We start from the raw sequence: 22831 nt of genomic DNA on the forward strand, positions 1-22831 counted from the left end.
ATATCATTTTCACTGACTTGTATGTGCAAGAACTGCCTAAAATTTTGTTGGAAGTCATATCAGCCTATACTTAGCTTCAAACAGAGATATTTCTAAGATTCCTTGCATCGGCGTGAGCTCATCCTGCACCCAGCACTTGAGAGCCTTGATATTACCACGACAAGACCCATTTTCTCTGTATAAACGTATATATTCATAGCATTTTTAAATTGCATTCCTTGCAATATGTAGCAAGAGCCACACAGATGTTGTCACTCTGACCTAGCAATTCTACTCCTGGGAACTTATCCAAAGGAACTAATTCCACAGAAACAAAAATCTAGATGCACAAAGATTTTTTTATTACAGGGCCATCTATAACAGCCAAAATTGGGATGCAATCCAAGTTTCTACAAGCAGAAAATGATGTTAAAAAAGTGTAGTGCATCAACAAGATGTCATATTACCTGATCGTTAAAAGTCAGAACCATGAAGAGACTGCAGAAATGACAAAAATATTTTTGATAAACCTTGAATTAAAAGGTAGTGTTTTAAAAATGGCATTTACATTGTGATGATAAAGTGTAAAAAGAGATGAACGTGTGGAGGACCAGAAGATAAAATGGACAAAGGAAAGTAAGTCTCTCAAGATAGAAGAATTAGGAGTTTGTTTTACTTCTTGTAAACATTTCTCAAGTTTTGTTTTACATCAACTTTTCTTCTTTTTTTTAAGATTTTATTTTTAAGTCATCTCTACACCGAAGGTGGGGCTTGAACTCACCACCCTGAGATCCCCTGTCAAGTGCTTGTACCGATGACTAAGCCAGCCAGGCGTCCCTGCATCAGCTTTTCAACTGAAGATTATGTCATGCAGAATCAACTCACACCATAAGGATATGTCCACATGGATCATAAATAAAAGCAGGGTGTTTACAGAATGGACCCACTTGTGCTCTCTGTGAGCCTCCAACTATCGTCATCTCTGTAACTATAGTTATCTCCACCCCTGATGTGACTGTATTGGAGATAAGGCCTTTGAGGAGGTGATTAAGGTGAAATGAGCTCATGAGGGTGGAGCCCTGATCCCATAGAACTGGCTTCTAAGAAGAGGAAGAGACACCAGAGGTCTCTCTCTCTCTCTTTCCCCACCATGTGCAGACACGGTAGAAGGCAGCCATCTGGCTAACAGACACATGAAAAAGGTTCATCATCATTAGCCATCAGGGAAATCCAAATCAAAACCACATTGAGATACCACCTTACACCAGTTAGAATCGCAAAAATGGACAGGGAAAGAAACAACAAATGTGGGAGAGGTTGTGGAGAAAGGGGAACCCTCTTACACTGTTGGTGGGAATGCAAGTTGGTACAGCCACTTTGGAAAACAGTGTGGAGGTGCCTCAAAAATTTAAAAATAGAGCTACCCTATGACCCAGCAATTCCACTCCTGGGTATTTACCCCAAAGACACAGATGTAGTGAAAAGAAGGGCCGTATGCACCCCATTGTTCATAGCAGCAATGTCCGCAATAGCCACTCTGTGAAAAGAGCCAAGATGCCCTTCAACAGACAAATGGATAAAGAAGATGTGGTCCATATATACAGTGGACTATTACTCAGCCATCAGAAAGGATGAATACCCAACTTTTGCATCAACATGGATGGGACTGGAGGAGATTATGCTAAGTGAAATAAGTCAAGCAGAGAAAGTCAATTACCATATGGTTTCACTTATTTGTGGAACATAAGGAATAACATGGAGGACATTAGGAGAAGGGAAAAATGGGGAGGGGGAATTGGAGGGAGAGATGAACCATGAGAGACTATGGACTCTGAGAAACAAACAGGGTTTTAGAGGAGGGGGGAGAGGGGGTTGGTTAGCCCGGTGATGGGTATTAAGCAGGGCATGTACTGCATGGAGCACTGGGTGTTATATGAAAACAATGGATCGTGGATCACCACATCAAAAACTAATGATGTATCGTATGGTGACATACATAATAAAATTAAAAAATAAAAAAAGAAGGCAGCCATCTGCAGGCCAGCAAGAGGGCTCTCACTGGAACCTGGCTGTGTTGGCACCCTGATCTCAGAATCACAGCCTCCAGAACTGTGAGAAATAAATGTCTGTGCCTGAAGCCACCCGGTCTATGGTACCTTGTTATGGCAGCCCAAGTAGACCAAGACACTAACTTCCAGGAACCATGTGGGTTCTGTGGGCACAGCATTCCAGGCAGACAGCGTGGGCCCCAGGAACACAAGGTGCCCCTGCCCTGACTGCCAAATGTCCAGCTTTGGGGACAGGTCCAGAATCGGTAATAGTAATGTAAGTTCTGTCAGCTGTGGCAGCTCTTCATATGCAAAGTATATTCAGAAATCAGGTGCTTTTATACGTAAACCTGACAGCACACCCGTATACCAACGGATGCATGCACTCATCCAAGAAATAGGTCTCGAACACCAGCTGTGTGTCTGTTGAGCACATCGGTGCGGGGGCGATAGCAATAATCAGAACAGACCAAGTCCCTGTCCTCAGAGAGCTGATCTTCTACTGGGGAACACAGGCGATCAACGAAATGAGTAAGCAAAATGTATGATATGCTAGATGGTGGTAAGTGCTAAGGAGGAAAATAAGGCAGCCAAGAAGGCAACCTTCAATAGAGAGGCTAGGGGACATCTCACAAAGAAGGTGACAGGGGAATAAAGACCTGGAGGAGGTGAGGGAGGGAGCCATGTGTATATCAGCAAAAGAACATTCCAGAATGACAGAAAGGCAAAGGGCCTGAGATGTGCTGGAAAATCACCAAGAAGGGCAGTATGGCAAAGAAGAGAAGACATGAGGGGAGAGAGCTGAGGGGTGGTACAGATCACCATTACGCAGAGCTCCTGGAACATTCTATTGACTTCACCTTCTCCACTTAGCAGAGGCAGGGGTTCTTTACATTGTTACCAAGTCTCTCTGGCTGCTGCCTGGGCAGCATTGCTATGGAGTAACGCATTGGAATACAGGCTACAGGGGCTTTCCAGGGCTGCCCTCACCAATCACCACAAACTGGTGGCTTAAAACAAGACAAATGTATTCTTCCATGTTGCTGGAGGCTGGAAGTCTGAAATCAAGGTATCTGCAGGGTTGGTTTCTTCTGGAGTCTCTGAGGGAGAATCTGTCCCATGCTTCTCTCAGCTTCTGGTGGCTATAGCAATCCTTGGCATTCCTTGACTTGGAGCTACGTCATTCGAATCTCTGCTTCTGGCTTCAGGTGGTCTTTTTCCGTGTGTGTGTGTGTGTGTGTGTGTGTGTGTCTGCCTGTCTGTCTGAACCTCTCTCTCCTTTTTCTTATGAAGATACCAGTTTGTTGGATTTAGGGCCCACTTTAATGCAGTATGACCTCATCTTAGCTAATTACATCTACAAAGACCCTATTTCCATTGGCAGATGAATTTGGGGGATAGTATACAACTCACTATGCATACCTATCACTAAAATACCATGTTTAGGCTTATGATCTGAAAAAACGAGGCTTGTTTTTTTAGGTACATTCCTGCAGTTTATAGGAAGGAAAACACCATGTGAAGTGAGAGTTGATTCCTTGGCAAGATGGAATTGGCTGAAAACAAAGTATACATAAGAAGGCTAAAGTTTGGGGCGCCTGGGTGGCTCAGTTGGTTAAGCGACTGCCTTCGGCTCAGGTCATGATCCTGGAGTCCCTGGATTGAGTCCCGCATCGGGCTCTCTGCTCAACAGGGAGTCTGCTTCTCCCTCTGACCCTCCCCCCTCTCATGTGCTCTCTGTCTCTCTCATTCTCTCTGTCTCAAATAAATAAATAAAATCTTTAAAAAAAAAAAAGAAGGCTAAAGTTTGGGGCGCCTGGGTGGCTCAGTTGGTTAAGCGTGTGCCTTTGGCTCAGGTCATGATCCTGGGGTCCTGGGATCGGGTCCCGCATCAGGCTCCTTACTCAGCAGTAAGTCTGTTTCTCCCTCTCCCTCTGCCCCTCCACTGCTCACTCACCCTCTTTCTCTCTCAAATAAATAAATTAAATTACATTTTAAAAAAAGAAGAAGACCAAAGTCTAGGTCCGAGGGACTAATCTGCCGAGTTGTTTTTTTCCCCCCCAATAGTAACAGCAAACTTATCTGAACACATATGTTTGAAAAGAAAACAAAAAGGCCTTTCCACAAAACTGCCTTCGGTAATGATGGTTTTAGCCCTAGCTCTGGGAAGTGAATGGCGAGGTAGTGTGGCAGGTCTGGGCTGGGGATCTCCAGTAGAAAGGCAGGGTAAAGGCTGCCAAGCTTTGCCCGGTGACTTTTTAAAGACGATTTTAATTAATTTATTTGTCAGCGACAAAGAGACAGCACAAGCAGGGGGAGCGGCAGGCAGATGGAGAAGCAGGCTCCCCACTGAGCAGGGAGCCCCACTCGGGGCTCAATCCCAGGACCCTGGGATCATGACCTGAGCCAAAGGCAGACGCTTAACTGACTGAGCCACCCAGGTGTCCCTGCCTGGTGACTTCTTAAAAGAACTTGTTTGTGCTCTATGAAACAAAACTGTGGACTAATTCAACATCTACAAACAATAATCAAATTCTTAAACTGCCACATCGCTTCTCTAGACTCACCCATTGGCCACTCCTCTCCATGGAGCCCTCTGAGCCTGATTCATCAAAGTCCAGGAAGAAATCCCAGGAGAGAAGGTCAACAAGGACAGCAGGGTGCCCTGGCTCGTTTACCAGCCTGGTTGACTGCTGCCAGCCATGCTCCTCAGGTGGCGCTGTCTTAACCCATTTTTATATGGCTGTGTCCACCTCAGAATAAAGTCATGGAACCATTCTGGAGAAGATATTGAGCACGTGAGGCTACTTCACCACCATGAACTAGTGATGTTTGGTGATCATATGGGATGCTCTCCACCATTCTCTTTCTGTCTCTCTTTCTCTGCTCTCTCTCTGTCTCTTACACACACACTCTTTACTGCCTTGCCTCTTCAAAATGCCACCGTCTACTTCTGGTCCAGCTGTTCTTGTTCTCCAGACCCTCTCCCCACACATGCACATTTTACACTCAGGGCCTAGCCTTATGGAGGGCCTGCACCTCCATCCCTTCTACCCAAATGCTGCCCACCTGATACCCAACCATATTCCTGCCCCCCTCCTGTTCACTGTGGCATATAGAGCATTAGCTGGGTCACACATGAGATCAAATTGCCCACCTACAACAAAGCTCTGCGCTCAACCTAAGACATGTTGAGAGACTGACCCCAGCAAGCCTCCATGAGCAACATCAGTAGAGAACAGTAGTACAGAAATCTTTGCTTCTTCTTTCCATAGATGAACCCTGCTCCCATGCCCATATTTTTGGCATTCCGACACTAAGGCTAGACTGAGTGCAGAATAAGTGTGAAAGCCCAAATCTAAAGAAAAAAATTTTTGTGTGTAGCATTTCATTATGGTTCAGCCTCTTTTGCCTTTCTTTCTGGTTCCCTGCTTTTTCATTTAAATGGTAGCATTTAAAAACACTGCTGTATCCAAAAGAAAACAAAAACGTTAGTTTGAAAGAATACGTGCACCCCTATGTTTGTTGCAACATAATTTACAATAGCCAAGGTATGAAAGCAACCTAAGTGTCTACCAATAGATAAAAGGATAAGGAAGATGTGGTGTATGCATGCAATGGAATATTATACAGCCACAAGAAAGGATGAGATCTTGCCATTTGCAACAACATGGATGGACCTACAGGGCATAATACTAAGTGAAATAAGTCAGACTGAGAAAGACAAATATATGATTTCACTCGTGTGTGGAATCTAAAAAACCAAAACAAATGAATAAGCAAAAAAATGCAGAATCAGACCTATAAATACAGAGAACAAACTGATGGTTGCCGAAGGGGAGGCAGGTGGGGGGTAGACAAAATGGGTGAAGGGGAGAGGAAGATCCAGGCTTCCAGCTACGGAATGAACATGTCATGGGGATAAAAGGTACAGCATACAAAGTATAGAGTCAATGGTATTATAATAGCATCGCATGGTGACAGATGGTGGCCACATTTGCGGCGAGCACAGCATGACAAATACAGAAGTGGAATCCCTCTGTTGTACACCTGAAACTAATGTAACATTGTGTGTCAGTTGTACTCAAATAAAAAAAATTTTTTAAAAAGGCCATAAAAAAGAAACACTGTTGTAACCTTGCTCTTTAATCTCTCTTTACTGATGTGTATTTTACATATCATATAATTCATCCATTTCTCGTGTACAATTCAATAATTTTTTTGGCAAGTAACCAAGTCGTGCAGCCATAACCTTGAATCAGTTTTCGAATGTCTCTATCACCCCAATAAGATCCCTCCTGCTCATTTGCAGTTAACCCTTTCCATCTCCACCCCCAACCCCTGGCAACTAATGATAAAGGAAATCTTGGTATTGTCATCATAGGCTAAACAGACTTGGGCAGTTTCCTTCCCAAGTGAGGAAGCAGGCATTTTCACAGCGACTGCCTTTGTGGTCTAAGCCCAGGGGCAGGTGTAATGGTGAAACTGAAGGTTGGGGGAGGGGAGAAGGAGGCTGTGGTGGCACATTGACCTTGCTGGGATACGTCAGCCCCCTGCCCCCAAACCACAGCACGCTGACAGCCTCCTAAACCAGCTCCGCCGAGGACAACTTTTTTTAAAAACCCAAAAACGAAATTCACAGTAAAAATGACTATGTGCCTCAGTCTTAAATTTACCGTAACTTTTAAAAAGTAAATTATATTTGTAAATCCTGGGTTTTTCTGACCCGAAAAGTTTTTTTGTAACTAAAAAACATAAGTCGAGATAAAATAAGACATCACCATGCTCAGGTACACAGGGAGATGCCTGTCACTGACAATTTGGGGGTTTTGTTTTAAAGAAAGAAATGTCAGAGTAAACGCAAGAAGCAGAAACCATGGGGGCGCCTGGCGGGCTCAGTCACTAGAGCACTTGACTCTTAATCTTGGGGTCTTGAGTTCGAGCCCCATGTCAGGGGGAAGGGTAGAGTTTACTTAAAAAAAAATTTTTTTTAAAAAACACAAAGAGGTATTTCTGCCTCCACTGTCCTCTGTGCTCCATTAGAGGAAGGACATAATAGATCCTCAATTAGTATTTGCTTAAAGAATGAATCAGTGAATGAGGGCTATTATGTTCTAAGCCCTATGCTAGAAACTGGGGATTAAAAATGACAAAGGCCGGGGCGCCTGGGTGGCTCAGTTGGTTAAGCGACTGCCTTCGGCTCAGGTCATGGTCCTGGAGTCCCTGAATCGAGTCCCGCATCGGGCTCCCTGCTCGGCAGGGAGTCTGCTTCTCCCTCTGACGCTCCTCCCTCTCATGCTCTCTGTCTCTCATTCTCTCTCTCTCAAATAAATAAATAAAAAATCTTTAAAAAAAATGACAAAGGCCTTGATGTCAAGAAATCTAAGTACACTGGAGAGGCAGGTATATAAACAAATAATTTCTCTGTAGTATGATAACCAATACAAGTAATTTCAAAATATAGGGCTATCTCAGAATGGGCAGTAAATAGGGGGAAATGATTAGGGAAACTTCGCATATGCTCATATTCTTCAGGTAGGCAATGACAAAGGAGGGTATTCTAGGCAGAGGAAATAGGGTATACAAAGGAATGAAGTAGTTCAGTCCGACTAGAGCATAAAATCTATCAAGATATGTTTGCCCCTGCAGTCGTGGGACACAGTGCAAAGATTAACAAAGTCTTGGGTGAGGTCAGATGTGGGAAGTGAGAGACAGTTTGATGGTCAAGTTCAAGAGGGTTGGTGGGAAGCAAGCACTGTGCCCAGTGCAAATGGGCACAATGCAAATGTCTAGAGGACAGACTAGAAGGTGTTAACAGCAGTATGCAGAACAATGGAGCAAATATCCTGTACCAGTGTATGGTAGGATCTCAATGCTGAGAAGGTAGGAAAGTGGGAATGGTAGAAGTCATAGTTTGTTGTTTGTTTGTTTTTAAAGATTTATTTATTTATTTTAGAAAGCGAGTGGGGAGAGAAAGGCAGAGGGGAGAGAGAGAATCCCAAGCAGACTCCCTGCCTAGCACAGAGCCCGAGGTGGGGCTTGATCTCACCACCCTGACATCATGACCAGAGTCGAAATCAAGAGTCAGATGCTTCACTGACTGAGCCACCCAGGTGCCCCTAGAAGTCATAGTTTTGATGGAATAAGCTGGCACATGAAATTGTATGTGAATTCTGCAGTGGGTAGGTAGATGCCCCAGAATGACGTAAAACAATGTAAATGCTCTTCAAATAGTCAATATTCTGTGGAGAGGAGAAAGTAGATGGGTAAATGTGGACTTGGATGAATTTAAACAGAGTCCCCCAAACCAGAAGAAAAAAAATATACTTGAATTATAAGTCAGGTATCTGGACTCTTAGGGTGGGCTGGGTCAGGATAAATTAGCATCCTGTCAGATGTACACAGAGTGACCTTCGTGAATAAAACACACTCCTCTCCCTCTTGAAGAAGTCAACTATAATGGTAAGAAGAGTAGGAAGCACTACCTCCTGCCACACCCTGGAAAATCTTTAGCTGACTCTGAAGAGGGAGAGAGCGGCTTCTACTCCTAGACTGCTGCATTGTTCAGCACCATACAGCAGTCCTTTGGCTAGAAGGGATGTGGTCCGTACACTCCTATACAGAGTGTTTGACAACCCATTCCTCAGTATTGGCCAGGATTCAATACTATATACAGTAGTTGAGAACTGCCCAGACTACAGCACCATGAATATGTGAATCATCGCTTTCCACTATCACAAGTCATGCAAAATGCTGGTCATTAAGCCATAACAGAAGGAAATACCTTTCTTGCAAGTGGAGAATTCAGTATGACTTGGGTTAGGGTGCAGAGATTAAGAACTGGATGTGGGAGCATGACCCTTAGCGGTGGGGTAACAGAAAAAGGGAGACAAAAATCTCAGACTACTGCAATAGTGAACTTGGGGAGAAAGGGACAGTCTGAGGGATCAGGTTCAAAGCGGTAGATGGAGAGCCCGAACCAGATTAGAATGGAAGCGGGAACCAGGATGAGTCCCTGAGACTATGGAATGCAGAGAAAGGAGTCTGTTATTCAGACCTGTGGGCTGGTCCAAGCACAACTTTGAGACCTATTTAGAATGCCACTGATTGAAGTCCTCACCCCCCCTCCTCCAGCAACAAAAAAAGCTGGGAGTTTCTCACCACATATTTGAGGCTTGGACAGCAAGCTTTTTTATATATATGTAGAGAGAGAGAGAGCAAGATTTTATTTATTTATTTGAGAGAGAGCACAAGCAGGGGGAGGGGCAGAGGGACAAGCAGACTCCCCACTGAGGAGGAAGCCCCATGCGATGCGGGGCTCCATCCAGGATCCTGAGACCATGACCTGAGGCGAAGGCAGATGCTAAACCAACTGAGCCACCCAGACACCCTCAAAACATTTTTCAAAAACCATCCTAAGAGATCTCACTAGAAAGATATGGAGAATATCAGAAACCTTTTAATTTATTCTGGGAAAAAACAATACAAAACAAATTGTATATTTCTATACAATGCAGTTCTAATTCCAGAGAGTAACTCAGTGTCAACAAATCTTTGTATGGTCTTTATAAGGTTCCAAGTTAATAAATCCCTCTGGCATGATCATTATCACACAGACCTGGCCAAGATACGTTTGAGTCAAGATCTAAGGTTTCCAGAGTAGTCAAATCAAATAAACAGTCCCCTTGCAGATTCTTTCATAAAGGTTTTCTAAATTTATTTTAAAAGGGTTTTGTTTTGTTTTGCTTTGCTTTTGGAGAGGGCAGATCTGGGGATGCCCCTCTCCATCTACGGAACACCAAAAGAACTTGCAGACAAGATAATTGCTTGGTTCCTTTGACTGTGAGAGAACTAATCGTGAATGGTTCTGCTTTTGTGTGGACATACACCCAAGGAAGGAAAGTTATTGAGGACCAGGGGGAAGACAACTCAATGGATATATCAATGTCTCACTGAAGAAAAGAGAAGCAGGACTTCACTAGGAGGGTGAGGTGCAGTGGTTCTGAGAGATGGGGTGAAGGTATTTGCCTTATTTCAGCATTGCTAGAGCACACGCCAGCAACGGTATTTCATTTCTGAAATTCCACCCGTTCTGGAATTCCAGCAAAGGTTCCCTCTGGATCATTGCACGCTCCCAGACCCCACAGTGCTGACTGGAGAGGCGTGCTGGACCCCAGATACCACATTTTACTGGCCTCGTAGATTGTTTAGCAAACTATTCACCGAAGTAAAAAATTATAAAATTTTATGAAAATTATTTTGAGCTCTGACTTAATGTATTCAAATATATACTTTTTTTTTTTTTTTTACCATATATAGTATTCTTAAAAATGAAAACTCAGGGAAAGCTTCAAGTAGTTGATTCTTTGGCATTTTGAGAAGTCATGATTCAGAGGCCTCTGGGTGGCTCGGGTGGTTGAGTGTCTGCCTTTGGCTCAGGTCATGATCCCAGGGTCCTGGGATGGAGCCCCGAATTGAGCTCTCTGCTCAGTGGGGAACATGCTTCTCCCTCTCCCTCTGCCCTCCGCCCCCCTTCCTCCCACCCCCGGCTTGTGGTCTCCCTCGCTCTCTCTCTCTCTCTCTCTCTCTCAAGCAGAGAAATAAAATCTTTAAAAAAGAAAAAAAGAAGTCATGAGTCAGACAGAAGAGAAAGGCCCTTGCTCCACACCACTCACCCCAACACAGCCAAGGCTGATCCCTGGCTGAGGGTTCCTGTGGTCACTCTTTTAGTCTCTAACTGAAGACAAGATGTGCTGCCCCGTGGAAAAGGGGCAACGCCATACTTTGGCACATCTGCCCTTTTAGAATGTTCCCCAAACATTAACAGCTGCAGCTGGGCCTGCCAAGGGGATGCTTTAGAGACACAAAAAGCCTTTCATTACAGTCCTCAATGCTATTTGTGATGTTCGGATTCTTCTGTTGTTACTGTTACTCTTAAAGGTTGCTTTTTGTTTGGAATGCTGGTGAAAACTTGGGGATATCTTTTCCTTAGATCAAAGTTATTCTGTGCACATGGACAGTGGTATATAAGTACACTAAACATAGCTTTGGCACACGCCGTCTTCCAGATGGGTTGAGAATGCCTGAGCTATTCAATACAAACCCACATTTTTAATAAGTGACATACAGTGTCTTATATTTTAGTGTTTTATCCTTCTGACTTCAAATCTTCCTCCTACTTTAAATATGAAGATTTTCTTTAATCCTATTTCTTAATGAAAAAAAAGAAACTATTAGGGAGATAAAAAGTTTAGGGTTTTTGAGAGTATGCTTCAGGGATATTGATTTATTCACTTTGTACCCTTTGGTGATACAAACGAAAAAGGATATCAAGCCAACTTAGAAGTTAGCAGGGTTTTTTTTTCCCTCTTAGGCTTCTGTGCAATTAATTAAGACAACAGGGAAGCCTTTCATGAAAGTAGTTATCTTCAGGCTTACTTTCATTTTCTTTTATCTTAACATAACATGTTGGTTTGTAATTTCTTTTTTCCTCCTTCAATCATGTAGGTTAGCAGCCAATCAAAAGGCAAAGAGAATTTCTAATATTAAGATTATAATGATTTTCACATGATAAATTACATTCCTAATTTTAAAATATAGCTTTAATTCGGGGGGGGGGGAATGTCACTATATAAGCTCCCCTCCTCAAACCACAGTTAGTATTATAATTAATTTCTCTGATTTTAATCTATCGATAAATATTATTGAGTCCCTCATGGAGTCTTAGCAGTATGTACATGTGATACTTCTTTTGAGCCTGATGGAAATCAGGGCTCTGTCAACAAGGGTCTTGTTAACTAGTGGGAGAAATCAAGTGGACATGTGTGAAAGCATCCTTTATCAAGCTAGCATTCAGGACTGTAGCAGAGGCTGTGCTGTGCCCTTCTTCAGCCTTATGGCTCTCATTTCTCCCAAAGCGGGGAGCAATAGTGACCCACAGCCTCCAGCAAAGTCTTTCTCACAGAATTGCCCTCAGCCAAAGAACGCCATCACCCCAAGGTCATACTCCCTCCCTGAAAGCAGCCTTTGCGGTGCCTGGGTGGCTCGGTGTTAAGCGTCTGCCTTCAGCTCAGGTCATGATCCCGGGGTCCTGGGATCGAGCCCCACATCAGGCTCCCTGCTCCATGGGGAGCCTGCTTCCCCCTCTCACACTCCCCCTGCTTGTGTTCCCTCTCTCGCTGTGTCTCTCTCTGTCAAATAAGTAAAATCTTTAAAAGAAAGAAAGAAAGAAAGAAAGCAGCCTTCATCCAAAGACTGGTTGATTAGGGAGAGGGTACTAGAGGCCCCAGGCCCTTGCCTTGAGTCAGGATCACTCAGAAGGACCATCACTACTCCACAACACCCTGTAGGATCACCTGAAATTGTTGCCGTTACATCAGTCCTTTCTCTGGCCAATGTTATGTCCTTCACTCCCCCATAGGTATTAACCCCCAGGGAACTTGCCAGTACATTTCCCAATATCTTTCCTGCATGCAAATCTGTCTCAGTCTGATTTCTGGGAGAACCAGCCACAAGGAGCATCAAACGCTGATATAATGAAATCAGCAGGCTCGGGTTTTGGTCTTGCTCCCACCACCATGAGGAGTCACCTCTCTGAGCTTCCTTTGAAAGGAAGAGTTGCACTAGGTCTCCAAATTAACATACCTCTAAAAGTCTGAGATAACTGTCACAGTAAGCACTCAATCTTGACTGTTCTAAAAATTATAATATCAATTGAAAATATAGAACCAAAAATCAATAGCTAAGAATCACTTTCCTAATTCACTTGCTAATTTGTTTGGCAATACAAAATAGATTCCCCCACAAGTATCCCCAAGTATCCAGCAGATGATACTCTTACAACTCATTTTTTTAAAGATTTATTTATTTATTTGAGAGAGAGAGCATGCGCAGGAGGAGGGGCAGAGGGAGAGAGAGGATCTCAAGCAGACCACACGCTGAGCACAGAGCCTGTTGCAGGGCTCCATCTCAAGACCCTGAGATCATGACCCAAGCTGAAACCAAGAGTCGGACGTTCAAGTGGCTAAGCCACCCAGGCGCCCCTCTTGTCAACCATTTCTACGCTGAGTTTCATTCCACAGTTTTTATCTCCTCTCTTCTTTCTGTCCAGGTTTGCAGGAGCAGAGATAAGTCCACTTAAATATCTCATCTCCTTCTGGAACCAGATCAGTGATTGCAGAGAAGCTTGGTAGAATCCATCTACATCCATCACGTATTTCAGAAGCAAGCAATATTGTGTTAGTATTCTTAAGTGGTGAATTTAAGGAATTTTAAGGAAACGGCGACTCCTTTAAAACAATTTAATGAAGATAATATGGAAAGAATTATAGCCAATTTATTAAATTAAATATATCTACCTAATTAAGATATATGACTTACTACTTGAAGTCCCAAGTCCTTTGTGTCTTGTTTAATCCTCTCAGATTGCTGTTTTGATGTAGATATTATTCAAGTCATTGCAGTACATGTGCTTCCATTAACTGTCCTTCCTGGTGGGTGCCTTAGGAGAACTTAAACTCTCTTGGAAAGAGGCACAGCATCTGTTCCTGCCGCGAGCTCCAGGACATTCTTGACCTTAGGATAAAGGTTTTTTTTTATGAATTCACTTTGGCTCTCTATTTCCCCCTTCCTCTCCTGGCCCTTCCCTCCCGTGTACACTTTGCTCTGCATCCTAGGGTCATGATGGTCTTTGTGCCTGCATTTGACTTCTGTTCCTGTTATGGCTCCAACTCTCTTCCTGTCTGCTGGCTTCACAGCTTGTCCGATGGCTGCCCCACTCACTCTTCCCAGTGCCTGTCTCGGCATTCAGGCTGCCTCCTCCTGGCGGGGGGTGGGGGGGAGGTAGGGGAGGTGTTCTGAGATGAGGTGCAGTGGGGAGGGGAGGTAAGATGTGGGATGGGGAGGGGTGGGGCATGTGGGGAGATGTTATGAGATGAGGTGTGGTGGGGAGGTGAGGTAAGATGTGGGATGGGGAGGGATGGGGAGGTGTGAGGAGGTATGCTGAGGTGTGGGGAGGCGTCATGAGTTGAGGTGTGTTATGGTGAGATATGGGGAGGGATGCTGAGGTGTGGGAAGGTGTGGTGAGCTGTGTTTCTGTTTTTTTCTAAACTGACTCCATGCACAGAGGAACGATAACCTCCATGGGAAAATTTATCACTGGCCAAAAAGGCCTAGCTTTCTGGCAATACTGTCTGACTACGAGTTGACCTGGGAAACCAAACACATTCTGTATGTAATTTGTCTTCCTAACATAGGAAAGTGGCCTGAATCACCTACCACCTGATGTGCGGACCGTCAGTAGAACTTTGCTCTTCTTCACTACTACCCAGGAGGTGTGTGCAGACTTTTCTTAAAAGCTTTTGGAGGGGATCTTTGGGAAAAGTTTTCTACCTCATGATCCCTTGAATAAAACTGCTACATGAAAAGAAAGTAAAGAACCACTTAAAAACTGACATCAAGCTCTACCTATCTCCCCAAGCTTATTTCCACCTCAGGTCTCCTCATTCACAATCACTACCTGCCTTACTCATTTTCTACCGCCCGACCCCGAATCCCACACCCTCATACGATTTGTATGTCAAGAGGACAAAATTAGTTTTCAAGATGGTTTTTAGTTTTTAAAAATTTTAAAAAGACTTAGTTTTTTTAGAGCAGTTTAGGTTCACAGGAAAATGGGGGGTACAGAGATTTCCCTTATATCCCCTGTCCCCCCCCACACATAGGCTCTCCCATTATCAACATCTCTCACCAGAGTGGTACATTTGTTACAACTGATGAACCTATATTAACACATTATCACCCAAAGTCCATAGTTTACCTGAGGGTTCACTCTCGGTGTTGTATGTTATATATTCTACAGGTTTGGACAAATGTAGCCAACATAATAGTATCATTCAGAGTCTTTTCGCTGGCCTAAAAATCCTCTGTGCTCTGCTTATTCATCCTTCCCCTCCCTCCTTCCCCCAGCCCCCAGCAACCACTGATCATTTTACTGTCTCCATAGTTTTGCCTTTTCCACAATGTCAAGTACTTGGAATCATACAGAACGTAACCTTCTCAGATTGGCTTCTTTCACTTAGTGATGTGCACTTAAGATCTCTCCATGTCTTTTCATGACTTCACAGCTCATTTCTTTTTAGTACTGAATAACAGTCCATTGTCTAGATGTAACACAGTTTTTATTCACTCACCTACTGAAGGCCATCTTGGTTACTTCCAAGCTTGGGCAATGATAAACAAAGCCACTGTAAATAGCCATGTTCAGGTTTTTGCATGGACATAAATCTGCAACTCCTTTGAATAAGATACCAATAAGCCAGACTGCTGGATTGTATGGTAAGATTATGTTATTTTTGTAAGAAACTGCCAAACTATCTTCCAAAGTAATTGTACCTTTTTGTATTCCTGCCTGTGATAAATAAAAACCCCTGTTTCTCCGCATCTTTGCCCACATTTGGTGTTAGTATTTTGGACTGTGGCCATTCTAATAGGCGTGTAGTGGTGTCCCACTGTTTTACTTTGCATTATATTTAATTTTTAAATTATGTCTTCTTCCAGTTTCTCTATAGATATGTTTTATTTTGCAAAACAAAAATACTTTAAAAGAATCTCTAACATGATTGAATAAAAGGTGGTGTTTGATGGTTGAAAGCCTGACTCAACACTGGAACAGTAGATATTTATTAACTGTTGAACCATGAAACATCCATCAAGTACTTTGGCATCTGGACCTTAGGCTTTGTCTTCATTCCAGGGCCTATCATTGACCTAGGTAGCCTCCCTCTCAATATAGTTGACCTACTAGCACCTTAGCCTCACAGCTCAGATAAGGTTATCAAGCTAGTCAACTTTGTGCTCAAATCTAGCTCTGTTCCTGTTGGGTGTATGACCTTAGGCAATTATCTCCCCTAGAGCCTTTAAAGTCTTATGGCTCCATAAAAAATTAAAATAAAGAAAAAAGCCTTTTGGCTCCATTGCCTGGACCAATCCAGTCATAATTCCAGTCTGATCTTTGCCCCCGTGACCAGTCGATTGGCATATATGGTGCAAATTAGCACAACTATAAATTTATGACCTTCAACCACAGACAGATCCTCCACAATGCTGTACAGTCATCCTATGGGTCTTTAAATCACCCCCTCCACCCTAAATTTCTAAATGATGCTTCCAAACCTTTACCACTCTCCTCATGACCCCTTTCCACAAACCATCATTAGATGGGAACTCCCTCAATCTTTTACCCTCCCTCCACCCAACGAGAGACTTATTTTCACTTACACTGATCATTTCCTCCTTCCATCTCACTTGAGAGGGTATTCCAATACCTGATCAAGGCTACCCTGGATGCCATCCGTTTTTATTTTCTTTGATGCTTCCGTCTTCTCACTTATGCATGCTGTATTATAACCTCAATCCTCTCTCTACTGCTCTCTTCCCTTAGTCTATAAACATGCTAAAGCTTTTTTATCTCTAAAGAGAAAAAAAGACCTCTATCTTCTACACCAACACTTTCTTTTTCATTCACAGACAACCTTCTTCAAAGATTACTCTATGAAGCCATCACTGCTTCTTTTAAAGATTTTTTAAAATTTATTTTTATTAGAGAGCGAGCGAGAGAGAAACAGCATGAGAGAGGAGAGGGTCAGAGGGAGAAGCAGGCTCCCCGCTGAGCCGGGAGCCCGATGTGGGACTCAATCCCAGGACCCTGGGATCATGACCTGAGCCGAAGGCAGTCGCTTAACCAACTGAGCCACCCAGGTGCCTAAGCCATCACTGCTTCTTTACTACTCTCTGCATTCACTACTTTATCCACTTGCATCTGGCTTCCATTCCCACTCGAATAGTGAAGCTACTTCAGCAGAAGGCAAAGGTGACATCCATATCACCCAATCCATTATGGAATTCTTAGACTTTGATACACATGCCGTCTGTGTGTCGTTGACCATTGGCCACACCTCCTTCTTAAGTTCCTTCTTCTTTGGCGCCTGTGACGTCACACTCTGCTGGTTCCCCACCTACCTCTGATGACTTTTTCTCAGTCTTCCCTCTCTAACCATTATATGCTTATATTCTCTTGGGCTCTGCCCTCACCTTTTCTCTTCATTTCATTCTCACTTTTATTTGGTGATCCCATCTAACTCATAGCTCCAAATTCACCCATAATCCGATGACTTCCTAAAATATTTGCCTAGATATCCCAAACATCCCAGAGCTCTTCTGAGCCCCAGGACAACAGCTCCCTTTTGCACATGTCCACTTGGTGGCCACACAGATGTATCAAATTCAATATGTCCTAATTTAAAGTCTTCATCTTCCCCCCTTCTCCCCCCATCCCTACCTGCCCCTTCTGGGCTCTTGTCTTATTGGGCGATACCACAGAAGCCAGAAATCCGAGTATTGTTCTTAGCTCCTCATTCAAATCCTCTCTTTTCTTCTATTCTCAATTACTAAAATCCTATTCCAGTTGTTTCCTAAATCTCTTGAATTTGTCTCTTTCTCTTCAGTCCCTCAACTACTGCTCCATCATCTCTAATCTGGACCCATGTACCTGACTCCTGCCTTATCCTTTCCAATCTATTCTTTGTGAAGCTTCTAGCAGCTCCCTTTCCTTGATTTTTTTTTTTTTTAATTAGCATAGTTCCCTTTCCTTGTTAAGGTAGCTTTCTAAATAGCATATCAGTCCTCGGTGTAGAATCTTTAAGTGAGAGGAATATGACCAGAGGATAGTAAAGTTATATAAATTAATTTTAATAGCTATTTTAATCTATAATTTCTATGTTAAATTTGTAATTTTTAAAAAGATTTTATTTATTTATCTGACAGAGAGAGACACAGTGAGAGAGGGAACACAAGCAGGGGGAGTGGGAGAGGGAGAAGCAGGCTTCCAGTGGAGCAGGGAGCCCGATGCAGGGCTCGATCCCAGGACCCTAGGATCATGACCTGAGCTGAAGGCAGACACTTAACCAATGAGCCACCCAGGCGCCCCTAAATTTATAATTTTTAAAAATATTTTAACATTTTACTTACTTATTTTTTAAGATTTTATTTATTTATTGGACAGAGAGAGAGCACAAGTAGGGAGAGTGACAGAAGGAGAAGATGACTCTGGGATCATGACCTGAGCCGAAGACAGATGCTTAACCGACTGAGCCACCCAGGTGCCCCTATTGAAGTATAGTTGATACAATGCTACATGACTTTCAGGTGTATTAAATTTATAATTGTAAAGTATCAGGACATTTATTAGAGGAATGTGCAGAACTTCCATTTTAGATCCTCTTTCTCAGAATCAGGCAAGATAACATGGCATTCAAGAACTTGGTTTTTATGGCTAAAATCAAAACCGCAAGAAAGAACATGTGTTGGCAAAGTTGTGGAGAAAAAGGAACCGTTTTGCACTGTTAGTGGAAATGGAAACTGATGTAGCCACTGTGGAGAACAGTATGGAGTTTCCTCAAAAAGTTAAAAATAGAGCTACCCTATGATCCAGTAATTGCACGACTGGGTATTTACCCAAAAAATACAAAAACACTAATTCAAAAGGATATATGCACCCCTCTGTTTATTGCAGCATTATTTATAATAGCCAAATTATGGATGCAGCCCAAGTAACCATGGATAGATGAATGGATAAAGAAGATGGGATACACACACACACACACAATGAAATATGTGTGTGTGTATAAAAAAAAGAATGAAATCTTGTCCTTTGCAACAGCATGGATGGAGCTAGAGAGTCCAATGCTAAGCGAAATAAGTCAGAGGCAGACAAACATTATATGATTTAACTCATATGTAGAGTTTAAGAAACAAAACAAACTAGGGGCACCTGGGTGGCTCAGTCGTTAAGCGTCTGCCTTCAGCTCAGGTCATGATCCGAGGGTCCTGGGATCGAGTCCTGCATCAGGCTCCCTGCTCCGCGGAAGCCTGCTTCTCCCTCTCCCGCTTCCCCTGCCTGTGTTCCCTCTCTCTCTGTGTCTCTCTCTATCTTTAAAAAAAAAAAAAAGAAAAGAAAAGAAACAAAGCAAACTAACAAAGGACAAAAGAGAGAGAGAGGGAAACAAACCGAGTAACAGACTCTTAACTATAGAGAACATACTGATGGTTACCAGAGGGGAGGTGGGTCGGGGGACGGGTGAAATAAGAAATGGGGATTAAGTAGTGTGCTTGGGATGAGCACTGGGTGATGTATGGAATTTACTATATTGTACACCTGAAACTAATATAACACTATATGTTAGCTATACTGGAATTAAAATTAAAAACTTAAAAAGAAGAACTTGGTTTTTAATAGTTTTCAGTTGCCAGTTTGGTAAAATACACACTATATATCTATGAAATTTAGTGCTCAAATAAAATAATAAAAATGTTTATTTCATTTATACAAAATTTTAAAGTTCTCCCCATATTACGGGGTGGGGGGGAAGGAATCAGTTTGTCAGTACTTTTCTTAAGATAATATCCAGTTCCCTCTCACTTCTGGACCTGATGTGAGAGAGCTGGTTTTATACTCGGAATGCTAGGAAATAGAGTGCAGGGCAGAGCAGCAGATTTTATATTTATTTGTTTGATTCTTTCTCACTGTTCCTCCCAATTCTTAGGTCTAGGGAGAGAAGGAAACTGGCAGCAGAAGTACCTATATACATATATATATATATATGTCTGTGACATTTTTTTTCTAGGTCCAGTAACAGTTTTATTCCTTAGGAACAAAGACATGCAGGAAAGAAACTGCAAAAAGAAACATGAGCACGAACAACAAAATGGCACGGAGGCGGGGGCGGGGGGTGCCAGATGGATGATATGTTCCACGGTGGAGGCTGTCAGGCCCTCGTTTCTCCGATTAACGTCTGCCCCATCCCCAAGTGCCCATTACATAGGTAGAGGGTGGAGGCAATCTTCCCTACCCTGTACAAAGGAGATAAACGTACCTGTCTATTCCCAGGGGCCTCTCAGGGGCACCAAAACCTCCCCATCAAGAATGGAGGTAGTCAGCGTGCTTGGGTGGCTCAGTCGGTTAAGCATCTGCCTTGGGCTCAGGTCACGATCCCAGAGTCCTGGGATCGATCCCCGCATCGGGGAGCCTGCTTCTCCCTCTCTCTCTGCCACTCCCCCTGCTGTGCTCTCTCTCTCTCTGTCTGTCAAATAAATAAATAAAATCTTAAAAAAAAAAAGAATGGAGGTAGATAAGAGTGAGAGGGGCCTGGGGGTCACAGACATACACACACACACACACACACACATATACATATATTTTTTAAAGATTTTATTTATTTTTATTTGAGAGAGAGAGAATGAGAGAGAGGGAGTACATGAGAGGGGGGAGGGTCAGAGGGAGAAGCAGACTCCCCGCCCAGCAGGGAGCCCGATGCGGGACTCGATCCAGGGACTCCAGGATCATGACCTGAGCCGAAGGCAGTCGCTTAACTAACTGAGCCACCCAGGCGCCCCCACACATGTACATATTTAATATAGAACGCTTCACGAACTTGTCACCCTTGCTCAGGGGCCATGCTAATCTTCTCTGTATCGCTCTAATCTTAGTCTATGTGCTGCCAAAGCGAGCACTATATATATTTCTCCCTTTTTTGATTGAGATATAACTGACATACAACATTATAGTATTGGTTTCAGATGTACAACATAATGACTCAATATCTGTATATATTAGGAGATGATCACCACAATAAGTCTAGTCAATATCCATCACCACACATAGTTACAAGTATTTTTTCTTGGATAGAGCTTTTAAGATCTACTCTCTTGGCAACTTTCACATATATAATACAGTACCATTAACTATAGTCACCATGCCTCTATTTTTAATCAGTATATTTTTAATACTTTTTGATATCTGATATGACGATTATCTCCTCTTTACTTTTTTAAAGGCCATATTATCTTTAATTTTAACCCTACTCTTTTTAATTAATTTATTTATTTAGAGAGAGTGCACGAGCAGGGAGAGGGGCAGAGGGAGAGGGAAAAAGAAAGAATCTCCAGCAGATTCTGTGCTGAGCTCAGAGCCTGAAACGGAGCTTGATCCCACAATCTCGAGATCACGACCTGAGCCATAATCAAGAGTCAGACTCAACTGACTGAGCCACTCAGGTGCCCCAATCCTACTCCCGCTTTTCAAAATGTCTATTATTCTCACACGTTTATGCCAAATAAAATTAAATCTTAGGTTGCTAAAGAGAAAAAGGATCAAGGAAGAATGGATGTTTAGAATTTCTTTTTATCTCATTTTCCAAAAGTAAGACTGAAAGGCATCTTGAGATTTTTGAATGGCTAACTGTAGAGATTAGGACTGACTCTGGAAGCCACGATTTCCTGACTTTGAATTCCAGCCCTACTGCTCACAAGCTGGGTAGGCTTGGGTAAGTCCCTTAACCTCTCTGTGTCCTCAGCAGTAACACATTGGGATAATACTGTAATACCTACTACAGGCTTGTTGTGAAGATTGGACAAGTGACCACATAAATCTCTTGAACAGTGCCTGGCAGGTAGGAAGTCCTTAGTAAATGCTGACTCACAGCAATGCCTCGCCTAGCACCACGAGAACAGAAACTTCTGTTTTAGCCACTGCCCCATCACTGGTACCTAGAAAACAGCAATAAATGTTTGCAATTCAATTTACTGAAGTTCAACAAATATTCATGAATATTTATGACAGGCCTGACAGGTACCAGAGATCCAGTGATGAGTAAGAATTGGGCCCTGGCCTAGAGAAGTGAAGACAGACAGGAGGATAGTGTTCTCTCTCCATTATTTCTTAGCATATGCTATTCCTCTGCCTGGAACAGCCCCCCCCTCCTTCCCCCGCCCCCACACATACTTCTTCCTCTGGGTAATTCCTACATTATTCACATCCTTAAAACTCTCAGCTCAGGTACTACATTTCCACAGAAAAGCTTTCCTGACGTCCCAGTATGGGTGGGGCACCTTCCGCAGCCCTGTGCAAACTTCTGTCCTCTTCTTAGCAGGTGGTAATTTGTCTGTGTCCTCCCACTGACTAGACTGAGCGATCCGAGGTCAGGACAGTGCATCACAGCTCTGGGGCCTTAGTGCCCAGCCCAGTCTTTGCTACGTAATCTGTGCATAATATGTGGTAAAGAAATGAAAGATGATGAAAAAACTTGGTAATCTTTACAGGACAAGAGGAGTTTGGGGGGTTTTTTTGAACAGCTGTGTCAGAGCTTTAAGAAGAAAGACATATACTATACTGCAAATTATTTTTAAGTGGCATAATAAGCCAAACTTCATAAAAATCTCCTTTTCAACCTTCTTAGGTATTAAATTGTTTTTTTTTTTTTTTCTAATTTTAACTTCAAAAAATTTTTTATTTATTTATTTGACAGAAAGAGACATAGTGAGAGCAGGAACACAAGCAGGGGGAGCGGCAGGCAGAGGGAGAAGCAGGCTCCCCGCAGAGCAGGGAGCCCGATGCGGGGCTCGATCCCAGGACCCTGGGATCATGGCCTGAGCCGAAGGCAGACGCTTAACCAACTGAGCCACCCAGGCGCCCCGGTACTAAATTGTTTTGAAAGTTACATAAAAGGAAACATCTAAGTTAAGTGGTGAGAAGTGAAAATAAAATATCATGGCTATGTCAGTGAGGTAACCATGCAACCAGTAACAGCAGTCCAAGGAGCTGACAGAGCACTGCAGGATGCGAGTCATTTCCATACAGCCACAGTGATTTCCCTCCTTTATAACACTGGGCGGGAGAAAGATTCATCGCCCCCACCCCCCCGACGGGTGTCAGAAGTCTTTTATAGAATACCTTTTAAATGGTACATTAG

General features: G+C 43.1%; 1 long non-coding RNA gene and 1 other non-coding gene across 3 annotated transcripts in view; one reads left to right on the forward strand and one right to left on the reverse strand.

Annotated features, from left to right (window-relative positions):
* The window catches only part of LOC118009467, a 42053-nt gene extending 41302 nt beyond the window's left edge, over positions 1–751 (forward strand). The window contains exon 4 of one of the 2 annotated variants that reach the window (XR_004678941.1): positions 713–751. This is a non-coding gene — a long non-coding RNA (uncharacterized LOC118009467). Of the gene's footprint in view, positions 1–348; positions 693–712 lie in introns of those variants that run through there. The other variant, XR_004678942.1, reaches the window with a different exon arrangement.
* Positions 752–20491: 19740 nt separating this feature from the next.
* On the reverse strand, positions 20492–20594 carry LOC118009772. Its single transcript, XR_004679038.1, has one exon. It is a non-coding gene; the product is annotated as a U6 spliceosomal RNA (small nuclear RNA).
* Positions 20595–22831: the final 2237 nt, after the last annotated feature.

This window comes from Mirounga leonina, unplaced genomic scaffold, assembly GCF_011800145.1.
Source record: "Mirounga leonina isolate KUSES-001 unplaced genomic scaffold, KU_Mleo_1.0 Mir_127, whole genome shotgun sequence".
Lineage (NCBI taxonomy): Eukaryota > Metazoa > Chordata > Mammalia > Carnivora > Phocidae > Mirounga > Mirounga leonina.